This window comes from Nicotiana tabacum, chromosome 1, assembly GCF_000715075.1.
Source record: "Nicotiana tabacum cultivar K326 chromosome 1, ASM71507v2, whole genome shotgun sequence".
Taxonomy (NCBI): domain Eukaryota; kingdom Viridiplantae; phylum Streptophyta; class Magnoliopsida; order Solanales; family Solanaceae; genus Nicotiana; species Nicotiana tabacum.
Genome location: NC_134080.1, coordinates 135,649,463 through 135,673,178, shown reverse-complemented (window position 1 = coordinate 135,673,178; position 23,716 = coordinate 135,649,463). Strand labels below are relative to the sequence as shown.

Sequence of the window (23,716 nt, the reverse complement as noted above, 5' to 3'; positions counted from 1 at the left end):
TCATAACACATTTAACAATAGCAAGAATTTCTTTAGCTACAGTCGCATAATTTTTCTGGGAGTCATTCCATTTACCAGAATAAAGCTGAACTAGATATTCTTGTTTATCTACTGGAGAACATTGCTTTAATATCCCGCCATAACCAATATCAAAGGCATCAGTTTCCACAACCTTTGTTCAGGTGGGATTGGCGAGAGTTAAACAGGGAAGGTTATTAACTGTTTTTTTAATTCTCTTGACTGCTTCAGTATGACTGTCAGTCCAAGCTTTAGGGTTCTTCTTTAGTCTTTCATAAAGAAGCGCACTATCTTTAGCAAAGTCCTTTATAAAAGGAGAAATATAATTTAAGCTTCCTAGAAATCTCTGAAACTGGGTTTTATCAGTAATTATATCAGGGAACTTAGAAACAAATTCAATACTTCTACTTATAGTAATAATCCTACCCTTCTCAATGTTATGACCCAAAAATCTAACAGAAGTTTGGAAAATCATCATTTTTGGTTTTGATATTACCAAACCATTCTGGATAATAATTTTTTTGAACAAATCTAAATGTTTGAAATGAGATTCTATATTTTTTGAAAATACTAGAATATCATCAATATAAACAATTATGAAGTCTGTATAAGGAAGGAAAATATCATTCATAATTTTTTGAAATTCAAAGGGAGCATTTTTCAAACCAAAGGGCATAATATTCCATTCATATTGACCCATTGGCACATTGAAAGCAGTTTTATATCTATCAGATTCAGATATCTGAATTTTCCAATACCATGATTTTAAATCAAATTTGGAAAATATGATGGTATAATGTAATCTATCTAATAAATCCTTTTTATTAGGGATGGGATATCTAATCCATTTTAACACCTTATTAAGGGGTTTGTAATTAATCACTAATCTAGGAACTCCTCGTTCCTGTTCAGCATGCTTATTAACATAGAAAGCAGTATAAGACCATTTGGACTTTGAGGGTCTAATTAAACCTTTTTGCTGCAATTTCCTTTTTACATAACTCCAAATAATCGGAGTTCATTTGACAAGGTCGAGCCTTGGTCGGAATATTATCCTCAAAGAAGTCTTCTTCATAAGGAAGGCTTATAATATGCTTCTTTCTACTCCAAAATTGATTCGGATGGTCACCACAAATAGAAGTAGAAAATTAATTTTTTCTACTAACTTAGGATTTTTTAAATCATGTTCAATCGTAATGGACAAATTTCATTTTTCAAAAATTCAATTTGATTGACTTTTGAAGAAATATTATTAGAAATAATATCATTCAAAAATCTTTGGACTGACTCAGTTATAAACTGAAAAGTGATACTTTTACCATTGTAAGTACCAGTAAAACTTTTTGTATCCCAATAAAAAAAAGGCATTAGTTTAATAAAAATGGGACACCAAGTATTACATCCCTTTCAATATCTCTCACTAATACAAAATTTTCAGGAATGCATGTATCTTGTTGGCAAATATAAGCCCTCGGTAATTTATATGAAATACTCATTGCACCACCACTAGCATTTTTTAAACGGTGAGTAGTTTTATGAAAATATCTAGAGGGTGTTACTCTTTCTTTTACACAATTTAAATCTGCTCCACTATCAAATAAAGCAACAAACTCCTTTTTGAAATTGTAGTCAATTAAAAGAGTTATTTTTATTAAAAACTTTTGGGTGATAAAATATTGTAATTTTCTAGAAATTCATCTTCAGGAAAATCCATTTTTGCCAGTAAAGTATTAGCAGTTTTTTCTTCTGAAGAGCTAGCAATATTATCTATCTCAGTAATCTTAATACTGGGATCTGTATTAATCACCCCAGAATTTTCTAATTTGAAAATTCTTTCATCTAAAGCTACATTTGAAGCTTTTAATTCCGAGATTTCTTTCTTGAGATAACTTATCTCAGTACTTAAATCTTGGACAGTAGCAAGCCTTTCAGGCTGAGACTTATTTTTCACCATTTTTCTGATTTCAGACATGGTGTAAGGTCCTTTTTGAGATGGAATTTCTTCCACCTCTATTCCTACTTCTGGACTCGTAGGAATTTTATCTATTAGTTGGGACCTTAATTCATGGTCTTTAATAACCCTTAGTAGATCAATCAGATTGTCATTAGACAGGACATTGATCTTTAAGTCCCTAAATTGGGAGTAAATATTAAAAAGTTCATCGTCACTATTACAACAATGATTTGAGCATTGACCCTTATTACAAGACTCTTGCTCTCCTTCAGAAGATGAAGTATAACTTTCTTCATGAAGGACACTTAGGTCTTCACTTGTTGATGAAGATCCTTCATCAGTGTCAGATATTTCTGGAGGAGAATTTAAAAGAATCTTACATAAAGAATCTTTGATATGATCATCTAAATCAAGTTCTTTGATTTTATCTTTGATCTTGCAATCTTTTGCATAATGTCCTACTCTTCCACATTTATAACAAGCCTGAGGGTTTTTAGATTTAATAAAACCCTTTCTGGCTTTATGAAAAACCTTCCTTCTTTGGGACTTTTCGTGCCTTTTTTCCGGCGAACCCTTCTTCTTATTGAAATCCTTTTTATGGGATTTCTTTCTTTTGGATGGTATATCAATGGAGAATTGTTAACATAATTCACCTAATTGTTGTCTATCAGTGAGACGATGTTTCTTAATTTGTTGGTTTAGCTTGATCTCATTACACAGAGCTAAACCTTCCTGAGTGCATACACTAAATAGTTTACCATATGAGTAATTATTATAATCGATACTCATCCATGTGCCTCTAAGGACTTTTCTAATCCTTTCAGCAAATAAGGGAGGGAGCCCATCTATGAATTTGGACTTCCAATGAGTACTATTACTCTCTGGCAGTTCCATCACTCTGGACTAGAAAATATTTTTATACCATCTAAAAGATGTGAGGGTTTTACACCTCAAATTCTAGAGCATTGTTCTAATGGTCTCACTATTATCAGACCATCTTCTAGAAAAGTGTTCGATAATATTCATGACTAAAGAATAGACTGAGCTTTGAACAGTATTTTCATCTTCAGTCTTGGTTGCATTCATTATTTGAAAGCGTTGCTCATTAGTGAGATAATTATCCCACCAGCCTTTCAGCTGACCAGTAAATCCAGCAATAATCATTTCTGCTATTGCTCTATCTGTATTTTTATTAACTTTACAGATAGTACTGTACATAAGCATTCTATGTATTGTTGTATATATTTGCCTTTCAGCAAGACCATCTATGTTCCATTCATAGATATCTGACCTACTAAAACCTTGGTGGTAGTGGTCATTGTCCTGTTCTTCTATTCACATCTTGAGGGGTTGGTCTAGGATAAATAAAATATTCTTTGGTAAGGTTTCCGAGCATACTTTTCAGAGATTTTATTAATCTCGTCATCTACTTTCAGATTGCTAGTAGATGCATGCTCTAAACTTAAAGGACTAACTCTAAATTCACCTAACTTCTTAACAAGAAGTTCTTCAATATTTTCTAGACTTACGTCATCTAGACTTTTCAATTTAAAGTCTTTTACCTCAGGAGGTGGTTGGATACTTGTAGTGACGATTTTCTCTTTACCTTTAGTATCCTTCTGTTGGATTTTTTGGACCTCAGCTATAAGCTTGTCCAATTTCTCATGAATCTTAATTACTTGTTCACCCAGAATACTCACATATATATTAGTATAATTATTCTGAGTAAGCATGGTATTCAAAATTCTTAGCAGTTATAATAGCAACATCATTTTCAAATATTTTTTAAAAAGTAGTGCAGTAAATAATTTTATCTTTTTCCCCTATATGAAAAAATTGTTGGGGTAGAAAAATAGAATTAAAAATATTTCCATTTGTGAGCGTATAATCTCTCTCTAACACAGAAATATAGTTATAAACATGCTTAGACATAAACCATGGAACAAAAACAATAATTTTATTTTTCTTGCTAATATCTGCATAAAAGTCATGTCTAAAAAATTGTACCAATTCAGGAGTCATGTTTTCATGAAACCATTTTCTGAAAAAAGCCCATCTGGGTTTTAGAAATTTTTCTAAAATTATTTTTCTTGCCGGTGAACCCGGACTAAAATCTATTTGGTTTTCAATCATTTTTAAACCCATTTGAAAAATCCATTTCGGATGCAGTTGGTTCAAGATCTGTATTAATCTTGACGATATTATCACTGCTGATGCTAATATCATTTATTCTATTGCTTTCTCTAATTTGAGATGTGGATGCTCTAGATGGAAAATCTACCACATAATCAATTGGAGAAATGTATGAAGAATTTGATCTAGTCAACCTAGATGATAAACGGATATTATCAGTTTGTATGGGTTCATTGAACCTGATTTTAACAGTGCCATCTCAGATTTGTTCTATTTCTGTAATCTCAGTGTTACCAGTGTTTCGAGGTGCAACAGCTTCCTCTATGACCCATTCTTTAGGGAAATCAATTTCATCCCAATTAATAGGTCTTCTGGTGGTTACTTTGGATTTGCAAAAGTTGGTTTCTATAAGAATAGTTTCATTTTTTAAATCCATGATTTTGCACATAGGATTCAAAGTATATAGAGGTTTGTAATAAATCCTATAACAGATACATATGACTTCTGTACCAGGTAAATAACCATAACCATGTAATTTAATGCTAAGTATTAAAACATTTAAAGAATTCTCATCATTAAGAGAAATTTGCAAATTGGGATAAGCATTAAAATAAACAGGGCCATAGGCCAAACTGGTTTGCACAGTTCCTATAAGAGACTTTTTCCAATTCTGGTTTCTGCCATCTCTGAGAGCTGCTATGAAACTTTCAGGTAAGCCTCTTAACGTAAGTGGCTTAAATGCGACTTGTATTAAGCCTATATGTATAAATCTATGTGAATCCCTATAAGGGGCTAAATCACTTTCAGATAATAATCTGAACGTAGCATGATCACTATCTACAGTGATAGTCTCTTCAGTAGTTTTAACTATTTGTTTTAAACCTATTCTTTCGAAGGTACCTAACTGGTATATTACCTTAGGCTTGACTAATGATATAGTCCACTTATTAAGAAGATCTAATTGTTGAGACAATTCATATTATTCTTTTCTACTGTTTTTAACAGTAGTCTTCTTCCTAATGATATTCATTAAGAAAATAGTGTTAAACTTAGCTTCTAAGGTTTTTTACTAACATGGCTCTGATACCAAGGGGATACAGGATCGCTTCCGAATAGAGCTCAGGAATGAGTTACAAGAACACCAGTCCTGGCCAGCTACTAACCTCTACAGTAAACCTTAAACCACGAGGCTCCTCACAACCGTTCAACGGCCACCTGCCTAAACGGGTTTACGAGCCCCACCGGTTAGGTTGGACTAACCAAGGTCTACCGTCGAGATTGGTAACTGCCTGGTCTATATAGTTCTTAACCCATAAGGGCCATAGACCAAACTAGTTTGCACAGTCCCTATAAGAGACTTTTTCCAGTTCTGGTTTCTGCCATCTCTGAGAGCTGCTATGAAACTTTCAGGTAAGCCTCTTAACGTAAGTGGCTTAAATGCGACTTGTATTAAGCCTATATGTTTACTTTGTCAACCCGATGGGGTTATGGGTTAAGAACTATATAGACCAGGCAGTTACTAATCTCGATAGTAGATCTTGGTTAGGCCAACCTAACCAGTGGGGCTCGTAAACCCGTTTAGGTAGGTGGCCGTTGAAGGGTTGTGAGGAGCCTCGTGGTTTAAGGTTTACTGTAGAGGTTAGTAACTGGCCAGGACTGGTGTTCTTGTAATTCATTCCTGAGCCCTATTCAGAATATTTGAACTAATAGTTCTCTATTAGTCTCTACAAATTATGAGGCCTGAATACAAACCTCCTCGGCAACGAGGAAAAGGAAGGGCATCTACTAATAATAGAGAGAGTAATACTCTTGCCCAAATTGGAAATCAAAGGCTAATAGCCGCTAATCTGACACAAGGTAATACCGAACATCCGTTATACAAGGAATTCATGGATTTTATACAATCCAAGAAAGATGAAGGTACATCATCTAATATACCAACCTATTTCTCAGTTATACCAGAGGATAGTAATAAAAATTTTGAGATTTATACTAAAAAAGAAACAAAAGACTTAATAATTCTTTTGGAACAATCCGACCTTAAATGGAAGGATAACCCTTGGCAAATAATGGCCAAGTATTTTTATACAACATCATACGCTACTCCTGCTTATAAATACAAGATGCACTATGAGATTATACTCTCAATAACAGGATCCGCTGAAATTCAGCACTTTTATCTTGCTAATACCAGAAAAACTTATAGTTTTTCGAAAATCATTCTTAAAAAGGTTATACCTTCTGATGAATGAGGTATCAGTACCCTCAAGGATTGTGAATATACACATCCTGACAAAAAAATTTCGGTCAAATTTAATTATTGGGACTATGTAGAGAGTTTTAATAAAACTTTCCTTTATGAAAATCCTAATAGGAAACATTCTTGGTTTATTAAGCTCTGTCCTAATATGTTTGGACGACAAATCCCAAATTGGTTCTTCAAATGGTGGAAGTTATACGGTCCATCACTAGAAATACTTCCAAGCCTATTTAAAAACTTATATTCTCAATGGGTAGATATATCTCCCAAAATTATTTCATTACAAAAAGATAATATCTTTTATGAGGGCATTGCTGCCATGTACTTTTTCATAGAATTTTCTATCCCGTGGATAATAAAATAGGATGTACAAGTTGGTTATACCAGTGAAGGAATTCCCTGTTTAAATAGAATCTTTTATCACAAGTTTTGGACAAAATTACTCTAGTCCAATCAGCAAGGGAAGTTATATGGTGAAGAGTTAATCCAACAAATATAGGCTAAAATAGATGCCTATGTCAAATTAGACAGAACACAGGTTGCAGAGGAAAAATTAAGTCCTTTTGAAATAATCACAAAGAAGCTCCAAATGAAGAAAGAGGCTATATCAAAGAAAGAGATCCTTGCCTCGTATTTTGAAGAAATAAAAAAGGATCTAGCAAGAAATTTTGAAACAACAATTATAGATGATATCTCTATGGCCTCCATTGGAAGCACTTCAAATGACGAAATATGTGTAGCAGGTGAAGCTCAGATCCCCTCGGACACAAAAATCAATATTGAAGAAATTGAAGATTTCCTTACAAAGCTAAAGGAAAATGTCGAAGAATCTTCGGAGAAAAACGACAAAGGAAAAAGTAAAGTCTAAATTATTGAAGGCCCCATCAGATAAATTATTGAGTGATAAAGACAACTTTAATAAAGTAAAGGGTCCCTCTATTATTGAAGGAAATCTGCTTTTATAAAGCAATTTGTCCGTTTGTAATTATAGAACTTTATCTTTTTATCTTGTCGGCCACACCTGTAATTATTTTGTTGGCCAGTTCTACTTTTTAGTTTTGTTTGGTTGTAGACTGATCCATTATATAAGGATCATTTTCCATTCTTTAGAGGCAGGCGTTAGCCAAAGTATAAGCTCTACCTTCTCTAGTCTCTTACTCCACTTGTAAAGAATCCCTTCTGTAATATTTTCCATTTTGAAATAAAATCAAAAAGGTCGCTTGGCCACAACTAAGTGTCTCTGGTCTCGTACTGTTCTTCTCCTTTTTCTCTTCTATTCTTGCGGTACTGTTAGCCTAAATGATAGGCTAAACAGGTAAGTGTTAAACTTGGTTCTCGAATGTTATTTACTATGCATGCTTGGTAATTAGGAGTTTACTTTGTCAACCCGATGGGGTTATGGGTTAAGAACTATATAGACCAGGCAGTTACCAATCTCGACAGTAGATCTTGGTTAGGCCAACCTAACCGATGGGGCTCGTAAACCCATTTAGGCAGGTGGCCGTTGAACGGTTGTGAGGAGCCTCGTGGTTTAAGGTTTACTGTAGAGGTTAATAGCTGGCCAGGACTGGTGTTCTTATAATTCATTCCTGAGCCCTATTTGGAAGCGATCCTGTATCCCCTTGGTATCAGAGCCATGTTAGTAAAAAACCTTAGAAGCTAAGTTTAACACTATTTTCTTAATGAATATCATTAGGAAGAAGACTACTGTTAAAAACAGTAGAAAAGAAGAATATGAATTGCCTCAACAATTAGATCTGCTTAATAAGTAGACTATACCATTAGTCAAGCCTAAGGTAATATACCAGTTAGGTACCTTCAAAAGAATAGGTTTAAAACAAATAGTTAAAACTACTGAAGAGACTATCACCGTAAATAGTGATCATGTTACGTTCAGATTATTATCTGAAAGTGATTTAACCCCATCGGGTTGACAAAGTAAACATATAGGCTTAATACAAGTCGCATTTAAGCCACTTACGTTAAGAGGCTTACCTGAAAGTTTCATAGCAGCTCTCAGAGATGGCAGAAACCAGAACTGGAAAAAGTCTCTTATAGGGACTGTGCAAACCAGTTTGGCCTATGGCCCTGTTTATTTTAATGCTTATCCCAATTTGTAAATTTCTCTTAATGATGAGAATTCTTTAAATGCTTTGATACTTAGCATTAAATTATATGGTTATGATTATTTACCTGGTACAGAAGTTATATGTATCTGTTATAGGATTTATTACAAACCTTTATATACTTTGAATCCGATGTGCAAAATTATGGATTTCAAAAATGAAACTATTCTTATAGAAACCAAGGTATACAAGGGGTAGGAGGCATCATACACAACATTCTAGGGGGCGACCTCTGGATGGGTCATAACAAAAAAGGGGTTCCAGGTGTAAACTATTAGTTGGGGAAGCCGTTCCTGGAGGATGACAAAAAAACCCGCCAAGGGTGCTAGTCGGGCAGTGCGGTGGTAGTTGTCTAACAAAAAGTGTTCTCAAACGGTCTTCGTTGAGCGTCTTCTGTACGAAAGGGAGCAACACCTCAAAAAACCTCATATGCGAGCCCACCTATAGTCGAACACTCCAAACAACTAAATAAATAAGAGAAACTTTCAGAAACCACTATGTTTTAGTGGTTATTAGCTAGTTGTAGCTACCATTTACTATATTACTTCCTATAGCTATGTTTTTAGATTTTTTAGAGTGTATTTGATGTATTTAAGAATACAATAGCATTTCTAGGCGTGAAACATGGGATTTCAGCTAGATAGATATTTGTATTCGACTGTATTCACGGCGTAAAACAGGGGATTACAGCTAGACATATTATTGTATTCGACTGTATCCACGATATGTATTTGTGAATACAGTAATGTAAATAATGCAATTCATGGTCTATTCAGCTGTTTTTAAATGGAAGTGAATCAATTAACATAATAGACTCCTAATATAACTCAACAAACTCAATTATAACACACAAAACTTATATTTTCAGTTATAAAAAAGATTCTCAACCGAAAAACACCCCAAAAACATAGCAATCTTCAGAGAAAATATGCTGAATATTTTTCCCAGCCGATAAATACAACAAAAACAGAGCAATTTGAATACATATATACATATGAATACATAAATTATATCAATTAAAAAAATATGAATATATTCATGGAATACAACGAGACAGTGAATACAATGAAATAGATGAAATACAGCGAGATACATTGAAATACAATGAATGCTTGGTGCTGTGAAGTAAACCTAAGAAAAGTCAATGCTTCCTTCATACATGAAGTAAACCTTCCATCAGCAACAACATAGTCTTCTAAATACTCCACAATATCAGCCAGCCACTGAATTGCCATCTCGCAATTCTCCCCTAAAAATCTTGATGCTTCTTCAAGTCTCTTGAGCACACCAAGGTATCCCCGGAGGTCTGATTGAGGATCGGATAAGGACTTCTCGAGTTCATGAATATGGCATCAAACACTTTGAGAACTGCGGTGGCAGGAACCACGACACGGTTAATATGGCCACCCACAACACCAATGACATCTTTCTGAGCCCTAATTGGCCTAATTGCAGCCTCCAAGGATGGCATAGTCTTCGGCGGTGGTGAGGTTGAAGCAGAGTCTTCGCCGGAAAACTCTAATTCTGATGCTTTGCCGGAGAGTTCTGGTAGTAAGATGAAGGTGAAAGATATGAGAGAGAGAGAGAGGGAGAATAGATACGGGGTAGGGAATACCAGAAATTTGAGGGGATATGAGAAATTTGAGTGGAGAGAGAAAAATAATACAAAACTTATTTTATGGCTTAAGGGTTGGAGGTGACCATAAATAGATATTTGGCTATAAAAAAAAATCAAAAGATAGCTATGAAATATAAAATTTTAAAAGAGTATTTATTTAAAATAAATACAATATCAACCTTTACCATAGGAGGTAACTAATCCAATAAATAACATGCCATTTTAGAAATGTGAACGCTCTATCTCCAACATATTGAAAATTTGACCGAAGGCATCGTGTAGAAACAAATGCTATTATGGACCAAATAAGAAAAGTCGGCAATCGAAAAAAAAAAGAAAAGAAAAGAAGAAGACCAGTTTGAGATGGAAAAAGCAAAATATGTTTTGGCAAAAAAAAAAAAGGGCAAAAAGTAGGTGGGGTCCATTTTGAAAAGCAGTTACGTATGCTTTAAAAAAGTATATTGATTTTTCAATACAGAATCGCTCTCAGAAGCAGGTGAGGAGCGAAATAGCGTTAACCGAAAGAGAATCCTACTTAAGCACTAGACTTATTGTAAAACGACGTCGTGGACCCCGTTGTTTTTCCAAAGAAAGAGGTCGGTCTTTTCTTATTCACACGCCTTCTTCTGTCATCACTTCCTATTCTTGGTTCTTCCCAATTTTGTGTTGTAATTCAGACTCTCTTTGGATCTTAAGCCAGGTTTTCCCTTTGCAACGTTATCTTTAATGCAGCAATTTATTTTTCATTTTAGTACGTCAAGGTTCTTTTTGTTAATGCTCTTACCATATGAAAATTGAGTTTTTGTTTTTGATTAAGAGGGATCTTGATGATTTTGTATTGATTTGAATTGTTCATTTCCCAGGTGGGCTTTTGTGTTTATCAAAGTTCTTGGCTTTTTTCCAATTCATTTTATCCTTTTGTTGAAATATGGTTAATTGGTGCTTGATCAAATTAAAAAATCTCTTTTCTAGTGATTCTATGCAAGAGTGTAAGAGAAACAGTAAAGGAAATGTTTGGCAGGCTAATCCCCGTAATTACTTTTTTATATAAATGCATAGCAGGTTCACTTATAATCTGGAATTTCTCAGGAAAGCTTGGATTTTGTTTCTTTTTTCATGTTCTCCTTGGTTGATATTGATGTTTATTGTCGTAGCGAGTGAAGTTTGGTTGTTTTTCTTATAACCGTGGTGCTTGGGCTTGCACACACCTCGACCAATTCCATAGGTACTTGCTACCTTGCACCATCACAGGTTGTCACAACCCATAATTAGGCATCACAACTCGCACCTATAGAGCGACTACCCTATAGACAAATCCTGTCCTTTATCATCTCAACTCATTCTCATATCAAAAGAAAAAGTGAAATGCAACTAATAATGATAATTAACTTTTATAAACAACATAAGTCAATAAAAAAACATTACAAGTATGAAATCATCCCAAATACCTAATACCCTGTCAAGGAGCTTCTATGATGAAACTGAGTACAGGAGTTCAACAGCCCGAATATAACTGAATAACTGAAAGATAAAGGAGAGATGCCACCGCGGTTGCAATGTGGTTGGCTCATCTCAACTGGATACCAAAGTTGCGTCGAACAAAGATCAAGGATGTCCAACAGTTGTACTAGAAGGATCTGCACAAGGCAGGACATATCAACTTTGCTAAGCTAAAGCTCAACAAGATCACTGACCCGCTCCCCTGCAATACCACGAGGAGCAAGTGTCTGGAAACAGGGGCGGAGGCAGCAGCTGAGCTACGGGTTCGATGAACCCAGTAGCTTTATTCTCAAACCGTGTATTTTGTGTTAAGAAATTTATTGAATATGTCAAATATTAAATTTAGAACCCGGTCATTAGTACTTAAAGTCGTTCTAAAATCCAAAACTCATAAGCTTGAAATCCCGGCTCTGCCTCTGGACTGAAAGTACATGCATTCTACGAACAAAGTATAGCATATATCATAATTTCAATTAATGTATAAATGAAATAGCAATAAATATACATGCAACATCTCTTAAGCAACATCTCATAAGTTGTGTCTCATGGATCGCATATGCGTAGCATCAGACTGTCCATAGGGCACACTCCTACCTGTGTTGAACTATGTATTTCAGTAGACCGTTCATAGACAACAATAACTCATACTGTGCTCGACCATTTGTGCGTTTTAGTGGCAGACCATGGTGGTGGCAACCAGACTGTGAGTTAACTATGTACCTTCCACAACCGGCATAATGCTAGCATCATCTCAATCAAATGCATATAAGACAAACTGTGCAATCTAACAATATCAATAGATACAAATGAACTCATGCCATGAATCTCAACACGTATAGAAATGACACATATCATAATATGCTCCCTAATCAATGCAACTAGTATGTCATGCTCAATTTATCATGAAAAATATAGAGCATGCTTTGTAAACTCGATTGTGAGAGAGAAGTACTTTGGTATATAGCATATAAGCTAAGAAAACTGTATAAATGTCCTAGTACGCACTCGCCCCTCAGCATACTAGGTATTTGAAAGCATTTGTGCTAGTTCTAAATCATGACATTAGAAAACCAAGCATTTAAGAGGCTAAAAATGTCACTTGCCTTGAAACGGTGAACATTTACTTCACTTGTAACGGCCAAGTCCTCCGAGACGACCTCCAATGATATCAATCTATGCAAAATATTGAATAACACATTCAAATTAGGCTAGGAAAACCATTTCCATAATTTAACGAAAAGTTAGCCCCCAGTCAACCTCGTCAAGCTCCGAAATAAATTTCAGATTTCGGTGATCCATAAGCTCATGTGTTCAAATCTATGCTTAGGATCTCAATTAGAGTGCATTCACTTAGTCAAATCATCAAATTTCTCTTTCAGGAAGTTAGGTCAAATTTCACAATTTCCCTTATCCAATGTCATGAATTTGTGGTAGAAAATTGAAATTCCATCAAATTCTAGTATAATAATCACAAGATGTTGTCGAATCATTACCTCAATAGCTTAGGTTGATATCTCACACTTGAATTTCCACCCACAACCTCCTCCTTACCCAAAATGGCAAAAGTTGAGTTTGAAATACGTCACTAGTTTGGTCTATATATAAAAGTCTGAAAATATTCCCCATGCGGCGCACCTTAAATGCACGCCCTTCCCTTGTGCTTTTCCGGTGCGGCGCGTCCCCAATGCGCAAGGCTAAAAAATTTTGGCCTTGTGCAAGCACTAGAGCACAAAGTGCACTTTCCCGGTTTTGCATTCCTGCCCCATGGGATGATGGAACCCGCCCGAGCGCCTCGGGTACTATCCCAAATCATCCCAATAAGTCCAAAATGATCATATGAACTTATAGAAAGTCTCCAAACTCAATTTAAATCACAAATGTGCAAAACGACTAGTCGGGTTGTTGCTGCTGCCCAGGTACCCGATAATGGTTAACTCTATCCACGAAAATTTGGACAGCTGGGAAGAAATTACCTAGTGTTTTGCCTCTGTTGGAGTTGAACCTGAGACCTCATAATTCTTAAGACACCCTTGGGTTCTTGAGGTTTGGTTGTTTCATCAAGTAAATTGTTAAGAAAAGTTTTAATCAGAGCATTCAAGATTTTATATGATTTGTGTCATGCTCTTGCTATGGTCTAGTGCATGTCATCTTAGCACTTGTAACTGCTTAAGTCTTCCTTTACAAATTTCTCATACTATAATTGCACATTCTACATCAATGTGCCTAAACTTTTCTGACTTATGAGAACTTGCATGCTGCAATTATTCATTTTGAGTTTTGTAGTCAAGAATGATAGAGCTACTTTTTTGTTGATAAGGTAATTTTATAAACGAAAACCAGCATCAAGTGCTTGCTTGCTGGTGATTAGAAACAGTTACAACCAAAAAAAATTGATTGTGAAGAGAGCTAATAAAACTGAGCATGGCCTCTACATCCTGTGTATCATGTGCATCTGCCATATTGCTCCAGAAAAAAACAAGTATTTTTTTTGACTGTAATTTTTTTTGGAAAGATGAATTTGAAACAGCACTAGTAGTATAAAATACAAAAGGCAAGAAATTTCAGTGTCAATGTCATGCTTAGCATAATCAAAGATATCATTCGCATATATTTCTCCATTTGCCAGAAGCATTTCTCTTGAATGAGACTAAGAGCATGTAGTTTCTCTTTACTCAAATTGCAGAAGGACTTCGTTATAGAATTTATCTGATCTTTACATAATTGATTACCAGAATCACATTAGAGAATTTGAGGGAAATGAATCAGATCATTCCAGCAGTAATTTAGTATTTAGGTAGGCTACTGCTACAGCAGGAAAAGGCATAGAAATAAAGCCCTTTATCAACAAGAAAAGGGAAAAGAAGAAATAAAGCGTGTGAGGTGTTTCCAATAGCGCTCATGTGAACAATGTGGAAAGAGATAAATAGAAGAGCATGTGAAGGAATTCCAATAAGTATTGATTGTCTGGTTTTTGTATTAAACACGTCCACTTGTAGGCTTATTTGTTTTCTTGTTTACACCATATATGTAGGATGCTTTCCTCAATGTATTAATGAAAAGATTTACATTATCAAAAAAGTGTTGTCAAATGCAAAGTGTCTGATGGGGTTTTAAGCGGAAAGCACAACTAAAGGACTCACTTTGGTGAATAAAGGCACAAATAAGGAAAATACTAAAAGCAATGTAGGTAATGCAAAAGAAAAACTACGTGGACGAAAAAATTGGAAAAAACTACAATGGAATGAAATAAATGAAGTAAAGTAGTCAATTGATTTTGATACATATAAATCTGCAAAGACGCAATTTCTTGTTTAATCGCCTAAATTTTGTTCCTACTCATTAAAATATTCATTCACAATGCTTATTCAGCAATTGATATGCCTTTTCGCCAGTTATATTTATCTTTTTATGATAATCGAGATATTCCTTGTGAATTAGGGGGCGTATGGCCCCATCCCTGTATCCTGCACTGGCTCTTTCTTAATACCATGTTCCTTACCGGTGGTAGGATTCCAACTCGTAACGTGCATCCTATTCACACATTTAACTGTAATAGTGTTTGGTGCTGCTCTTTTTAACATATAGCCTGTGAGAAATAATACACGGAAAAATTATTCTATTGATATATTAACAATGATAATAGTGACCCGTATATAATACATGTTGCACTCCTATTACATATGAGACTAGGATTATTTATATATAACTATTTAACATTCCCCCTCAAGCCGGTGCATACAAGTCATATGTGCCGAGCTTGTTGCATATGTAACTAATATGAGGACCAGTGAGGGACTTGGTGAAATATCTGCAAGTTGATCATTCGACTTCACAAACTTTGTAGTAATGTCTCCTGAGAGTATCTTTTCTCTGACGAAGTGACAGTTATTACACCAGCGGAAAGAAAGCTATTAGATGCAATGGATGGAAACAGTATGGTAATTCAAGAACATGTTCAAGACATGCAAAATCAGGTGCTTGTGGGCATAGATACATATGAAATAGGTGAGGAAGATGATATTCTAAATCAATGCAGGGCAGAGGCAGCAAGAAAAGGTGATTTGTCACCTATGTATAGCGGAAAAAATAGGAAATCTCATACAAGGAAAAATAGTTGGGACGACAAGGTTAGTGATTTTTTAAATGTTAGGCGACTTCCAATGAGAGTTACCAAACAAAAGAAGGCCGCCCCAACTACATCTACAAAGTCCAATCGTTCAAAAAAGAAATCATGAATTTTGAATACATCTTAAAGAATTGGGATTGTGATGAAAAAGAGTTACAAATTGAAGAAATTACAAGTTCGGACAAGAAGGGACAACATTTTAATTCCTTCATCATTTTATTCTACCATTATATTAGTATTCTCATTTGTAATATCATCACAGAGTATGTTATAAACTCTGTGATGATCATTGAATATTTGGTACTTTCCAGTTCTTATTTTTTACATGCATGCTAGTAGGTGAGGCTATTTAAAGCCTCAATAGGAATAGTTTAGCCCGGTTTGTGTTACCTTGGTCCTATGCCTTTGGAAAATATCCACACGGCTATGAGATTATATGCCCTCGTGAGACTTTGCCGGTAGCTACCCCATGAATCCTCTACATGAGGCTGCCATCATAAGGCAATGTGAAGCGCAGAGGAGTGATTATATCGCCAAGGCATATGGGTAACAAAACCAGTGCTATTGTCCCCCTTATTTGTACTTTTCCGAATTGTTGTATTTTCTTTTCTTTTTATTAATAAAAAACTAGCCCTAGGCATTTGCCTAGCGGATTGCCAAAAAAAAAAAAAATCTCAATGTGTTTAGTTCTCTCATGGAACACCAGATTTGACGCAACATGAAGGGCAATTTGATTATCACACTTAAGTTTCATCTGGCTGATTTCACCAAATTTCAACTCCTTGAGGAACTGTTTGATCCAAACTAGTTCACATGTTGCCATAGCAATTGCTCGAAATTCTACTTGTCCACTAGACTGAGCAACCATATTCTGTTTCTTGCTCTTCCAAGACACCAAATTAACTCCTACTAAAACACAATATCCAGACGTAGAACGTTTATCATAAGTTGATCTTATTCAATTAGCATCGGAGTACCCAACGATCTGCTCATGGCCTCGATCCTCAAACAATAACCCTTTGCCTGGAGTGGACTTCACATATCGAAGAATGCGGACGACTGCATCCCAATGACTATCACAGGGAGAAACCATAAACTGACTTACAACGCTCACAGGAAAGGAAATGTCAGGTCTAGTCATTGCGAGGTAATTTAATTACCAACTAACCGCCTATATCTTGCAGGATCGCTAAGCGGCTCCCCCTGTCTTGGCAGAAGTTTAGAATTTAGATCCATCGGAGTGTCAACCAGTCTATAGCCTGTTATTCCTGTCTCCTCAAGAATGTCTAAGGCATACTTTCGTTGTGAGATCATAATACTTGAGCTAGACTGAGCGACCTCAATACCCAGAAAATACTTTCTGCCCAGATCCTTAGTGTGAAAGTGTTGAAAGAGATGTTGCTTCAACTTAGTAATACTATCCAGCTCATTTTCGGTAATCACAATATCGTCAACATAAACCACCATATAAGTACAGAGTTTTGAAGCAGAATGCTGCTAGAATACATAGTGATCAGCTTCACTATGGGTCATGCCAAACTCCTGGATTACTGCGCTGAACTTACCAAACCAGGCTTGAAGAGACTACTTTAGACCATAAAGTGACTGGCGCAAGCGACATACAAGGCCACTAAACTCCTAGTTAGCGACAAAACTAGGTGGTTGCTCCATATAAACTTCATCCTCAAGATCACCGTGAAGAAAAAACGTTCTTAATGTCCAACTGATAGAGAGGCCAATGGCGAACAACATCCGTGGATAGAAAAAGGCGGACTGATGCTATTTTAGCCATGGGAGAGAAAGTATCACTGTAATCAAGCCCAACTATCTGAGTGTATCCTTTGGCAACAAGACGGGCCTTAAGTCTATCAACATGGCCTTCCGGACCAACTTTGACTGCATAAACCCAACGACAACCAACAGTCAATTTACCCGAAGGAAAAGGAACAAGCTCCCAAGTACCACTCGTATGTAAAGCAGGCATCTCTTCAATCATGCTTGTCGCCATCTTGGATGAGACAGTGCTTCACTTGTAGACTTAGGATGGAAATAGAAGACAAAGAAGATACAAACGCATAATGGGGTGATGATAGACGATGATAACTTAAACCGACATAATGGAGATTAAGATTAAATGTGGTCTGTATACCTTTTCGAAGTATAATTGGTTGACTAGGAGGAGACAAGTCCGCAGTAGGAGCAGGGTCAGGTGCAGGACGTGAATCAGCTGGGCCTGATGCTGGACGTAGACGCCGATGATAAGTCAAAAGTGGTATTCCTGTGGCTGGGGATCTAGGAGGTGCAACACTAGATTCCTCAATGGTCGGTACGGGTAAGACTTCTGTGGCGGAAGATGTAGAAGGAGTTATAGTAAACTCCTCAAGAGTCGGTATAGGTAAGACCTCTGATATATCAAGGTGATCAAAAGAGGTAAAGTAAGGTCGAGACTTAAAAAATGTGACATCGGCTGACATAAGGTACCTACGAATTTCAGGTGAGTAGCAACGATATCCTTTTCGAACTCGAGAATAACCAAGGAAGACACACTTGAGAGCACAGGGAGCTAACTTATCTTTTTCTTGGTGAAACATGTGCTCCCAAACACACGAGGGGGAAAAGAGTATAAGGGTGACTGAGGAAACAATATCGAATACAAAATCTGACTATGGATGGAAGATGAAGGCATCCGATTAATTAGATAACAAGCCGTGAGAACTGCATCGTCCCAAAAACGCAGCGGAACATAAAACTCAATTAGAAGTGTGCAGGTAGTCTCAATGAGGTGTCTATTCTTTCTCTCTGCTACCCCATTCTGCTGAGGGGTATATGGACAAGATGTCTGATGAATAATTCTTTGAGAAGTCATAAACTGGTGAAATTAAGAATAAGTATTCTAAGGCATTATCACTTCTAAAGATGCGAACAAAAACGCCAAACTAATTTTTTATTTCAGCCAAAAACTTTGGAATATAGAAAACAATTCAGAACAATCTTTCATTAAGAAAATCCAAGTAAGCTATCCGTACAATAGTGGATCAAGGTATGCAACGAGTAGAATTCATGATAAAAGGTCCCAAAGGATAAATGAGTAGAAAACCTTATAACCGAAAAAGATTCGAGTGAAAGCCAGCTGCATCAAGTCCATCAATAGTACTTTAGCTTTTTTAATCAAAATGTTAGAAAGAGAATTAGATCTAATCTCGTCAAGGGGGCTTATTCAATTTTTGAAGTTAGATTGAAGATTGAGAAAGCCAGCCAGTTGTGCCTTTAGCGGGATCTTAGAAGAATTCTACTTTGAAGCACGACTCTTTCTATTTCTGTGCTGGTTTTTTTTTTTTTTTTTTTGGCAATCCGCTAGGCAAGCGTCTAGGGCTAAGTTTTTTATTAATAAAAGAACAGAAAAATACAACAAATAGGAAAAGTACAAATAAGGGGGACAATAGCACCGGTATTGTTACCCATATGCCTTGGCTATATAATCACTCCTCTGCGCCTCACACTGCCTTATGATGACAGCCTCATGTAGAGGATTCATGGTGTAGCTGTCGGCAACGTCTCACGAGGGCATATAATCTCATAACCGTGTGGATATTTTCCAAAGGCATAGGACCAGGGCAACACAAACCGGGCTAAACCTTACCTTACTAATCCTATTGAGGCAAATAAAAAGCCTCGCTTACTAACAAGCATGTAAAAAGAAAGAACTGGAAAGAACCAAATATTTAATGATCATCACAGAGTTTATAACATACTCTGTGATGATATTACAAATGAGTATACTAACATAATGGTAGAATAAAATGATGAAGGAATTAAAATGTTGTCCCTTCTTGTCCGAACTTGTAATTTCTTCAATTTGTAACTCTTTTTCATCACAATCCCAATTCTTCAAGATGTATTCAAAATTCATGATTTCTTTTTTGAACGATTGGACTTTGTTGATGTAGTTGGGGCGGCCTTCTTTTGTTTGGCAACTCTCATTGGAGGTCGCCTAACATTTAAAAAATCACTAACCTTGTCATCCCAACTATTCTTCCTTGTATGAGATTTGCAAATTTTTCCACTATGCATTGGTGATAAATCCCCTTTTCTTGCCGCCTCTTCTCTACACTGTTGTAACATTGCATCTTCTTCTCCTTGTTCAAAAAACTCTCTCCCTAAATTCACAGGTTGTGTTTCATTTTGAATCGTATCTAGTGACACCAAGGCAGATTCTCCGGTTGCCATCATTGCCTTACTTTGTTGTTGTCCAATGTGTTGTAATTTGTTGTTATTCCTACCTACAGGACCTGTGCTAGATGTAATAGGATTTACAGGTATGGAACTTACCATAGCTTCCAAAAGCTTTCTCTCCTCCTCTGAAATAACTGGTTTAGTGGTGACCAGTTGCTACTGCCCAGTTTTTGCCCGATCAGCTGTAGGATGTGTAGCTTTAACAGTCTGCCTTGTACCTGCTGTTGCAGCTTGACTTGGACTTGTATTTGGGGAACAACTCTTAGCACCTATAGTAAGCTGCTTGGAAGAAGTTGCTACATGTTGAGGCAAAATTCCAGCTGGGGCATTTTGAATTGCAGCACTAGGAGACATTCTGGGAACAAATGCAGGAGCATGGAGGTTTAATTTGCTCGTGGGGACTGCTGCAATTTTCCCATGAGACTTTGACTTAACTAGAGAGTCAAGCTCCTCACCTGCACTCTCCTGATCCACCTCCTCATCACCTTCTTCAGCTGAGTATCCTGCAAAACCATCGCCCCAGTCCTCCTCTTCATCTTCGTCTCGTTGATCTTGCCACAGTTTGGATGTAATAGCCTTAAGCCTCACGTTTGTTTGTATAACCTCGTTGTTATTCCCCGTTGACAACATAAACTGCCTAGATTCACCTTCTAATTCCCCAAACGACTCCGCAGATTGAGAAGGGATATCATATACGGAGGTGTTCAAAGTGACCACAGGTTGTTTCACAACAGTAGAATTTTTCATCATTTCATTCTGAGCATCTTTGATGATTTGTTCTACTTGAGGGTTGAAAAAATGTATTGTAGGTGCATTTGAACTGTGTGCCTCTGCCTTTTGCTTATCAACACGAAAAATGTCCTTCGAAATAGTGAGATGATCACCTATGTTCTTGGAATTTTGCTGCTGCGTGTTACTGCGTAAAGGTTGTGGTTGCCCATTTTTTGGAGTTGTGTTCATCATCATAGCTGCTTGGGCATTCTCTACCATTTTAGCTAGCTCTGTATTGGAAATGTGCATTGTTGTTGTAGGATCATCATGTACTTGACTTGCCTCAACAATGTGATTTTTATCTGTTGCAATCCCAAGTCGATCATTTAAACCTGTGTCACCCTGCACCAGTTGCAATATATTCCTAGCTTCCTTCTCACCTTGCTCATGGACATTGAGCAAAGCATCAAAAGAGTTAGAACACTTGAAAGTTTCTGCTGCCCTTTCCAGTATTTTAATATCTGAAGCCTCCTTCTTGCTAGGTGATCGATGCACAACTGACCAACCCATATTCTGTGATTGTTGCCCATGTCGATACTCTACTTTAACACCTGATCCCACAACAGAAGCAGCATCTAAACAAGCTGCTTGTGCAGCTGATTCAACATTAGCAGATGAACTAAATTGTGCACCTGCTACTGTTGCATTGTTCAGAAAAGCTGAAGCTAATGCATTATCATCAGTAATCTGCAGAATCTGCCCAGTTCTTTCTATTGCATTAACCCTTGCATCATCCATATTTCGAGCATCAGTAGTGAATCCCTGCTCTTCAGATTTTCCAGCTGCATTTAGTGTATCAACATCCTGATCCACCTTCTTAGGATTTGGAGATTTTTCTACACGTTCCACAGGTGCTACAGTATCTATATTAACAAAGGTAAATGCAGCTCTATCCACTGTTGTATTCAGTGCAACATCAATCTCCATATTTGACCCTATAGTATTAGGAACTTTTACATCTTTTTCAACATCTCCTGCCCCTTGACGATTCTATCCAGATAAAGTAACAGCTGAATAACTAGCAGCCTTCAAAGCACCAGCTGTTGCTGCATTCATTCGTTCAAAAACTGTTGCAGCAGGAATGTCAGCTGGAGGTTTGGCTTTCATAGGAGATGATGCATCACCTACTGCTATCAATTTCCTATTTGAACAACTTTTTATTGTTATAGATCCATTTGAATCATTACTAAACTAAAATAGCTTCCTCAATCTCGACGATTGCTTATTCATAAGCTATTATGAGTTCAAGACATGCCACCATATCTTGAGTAATCATCATGAAATAACGAATCCTAAGGTTGAATTGACTCTTTTAGGACCCCATATATTAGAATAAACTAAAGAAAAAATAAACTTTGCATGACTCTCAACATTACGCGAAAAGGTGGCTCGGGTATGTTTTCCAAGTTGACACGACTCACAATCTAATGTAGACAAACTAGATAAACTAGGCACCATCTTTTGAAGCTTGGATAAACTTGGATATCCTAAACGTCTGTGAATTAGGTCTGGATGATCTGTAACTGGACATGATGCGGAAGGATTGAGTGAGTCAAGGTAGTAAAGGCCTTGTGATTCGCCAATCGTCTGTCCCGTACTGCGGTCCTGCATAACAAAAGAGTCATCAATAAAATATATACCACAATGGAGGGCACGAGTCAACCGACTAACAGATACAAGATTAAAAGGACAACCAGGGACATAAAGAACATAATCTAAAGTGACAGAGGATAAAGGATTAGCTTGTCCAACTCCTTTTGCTTTTGTTTGGACTCCATTGGGAAAAGACTGTGAATAAATAATATTTGACAGAAGTGACCTATTACCAGAAATATGATCAGAGGCGCCTGAGTCCATGACCCACAGTCCAAGAGTAGTAGATTGGGAAACACAAACAAAGGAATTACCGACAACATAAGTATCAGTCTGAACAACAGAGGCTACTTGTGGAGGTGTATGCTTACTTTGCTCGATACTAAAGGAACTCATTATATTCCCCTTCAGATAAAGAAAACCTCTGGTTACCTGTAGTCTCTGTTTGAGCGACATAAACATTATTAGGTGGTCGACCATTCAGAGAGTAACACACCTCACGGGTGTGTCCAAGCCTATTACAATAAGAACACTTGGGTCGAGTCTTTCCAAAACGACCTCCTCCTCGTCTATTCTCCATAGTCTGAGATACCCGATTTTCCACTGTCTGGGATGCGAGAACAGAGGAGTCAACTGTCTGTGAAGAGATCACTATGTGACTGGCTGCTGCAACAAGGCGAAGTAATTGAGAGAATAGTTCATCAATTGTAGACGCAGTCGGACTAGCCAAAATCTGGTCAGGCACTGAATCAAGGTCAATAGGAAGTCTAGCGAGTGTAAGAACTAGAAACATCTTTTGTCGTTGCTCTTGTTGCTTTTCAATAGTAGCTGAAACTGGCATCAACTTCTCAAATTCCTCCATGTCTGCTTGTACTTGTCCTAAGTAAGTAGACATATCCCATTTCTATTTTTTCTAATTTGTCATCCGCGATATCACGTCATAGAACCGAGATATTTTTACTCGGAATCACTGGACGAGTAAGTTGTCCTGAAGAAGGTTTGTCAAAAAGTGGCCGAAATGGCTTACACACGTCGAAAAAGTTACTGAAGCTCGTTGGAACCCTAGTTCTGGCGGCGCGTGGAGGCGCGCGAGTGACTTTCTGCCGGAGCGATTGACTGGGGTTTTGTCGCCTGACTTTTCCGATCAAGATGGTAGTGTTGGTTTTCACACAACACTTACCGATGAGGAGATAACGCAAATCAGTCATCAACCGGAAAGATGCACGATGTCTGACTTTTCTGTTCTGATAGGACTGGTTGTTGGGTTTGGTCGCACAAGGGTTTCAGATCTGATGGTGGTACTGGTATATGCATAATACCACTATAGCAGTGATGAACCCTGGGAACAAGTCGAAGTTGCCGGAAAATTGCACGACAATGAGAT

The 23,716-nt window shown here is 36.9% G+C and overlaps 1 protein-coding gene across 6 annotated transcripts in view; it reads left to right on the top strand.

Moving 5' to 3' along the window:
* The first annotated feature begins 10,571 nt into the window (after positions 1–10,571).
* Positions 10,572–23,716, top strand: part of LOC107800283 (uncharacterized) — a 28,506-nt gene continuing 15,361 nt past the window's right edge. For 2 of the 6 annotated variants that reach the window (XM_075253603.1, XM_075253601.1), the window contains exon 1: positions 10,572–10,705. The gene's annotated coding sequence lies outside the window, so the exon portion shown is untranslated. Of the gene's footprint in view, positions 10,810–23,716 lie in introns of all 6 variants that reach the window. The other 4 variants (XM_075253610.1, XM_075253600.1, XM_075253605.1 and 1 more) reach the window with 2 other exon arrangements.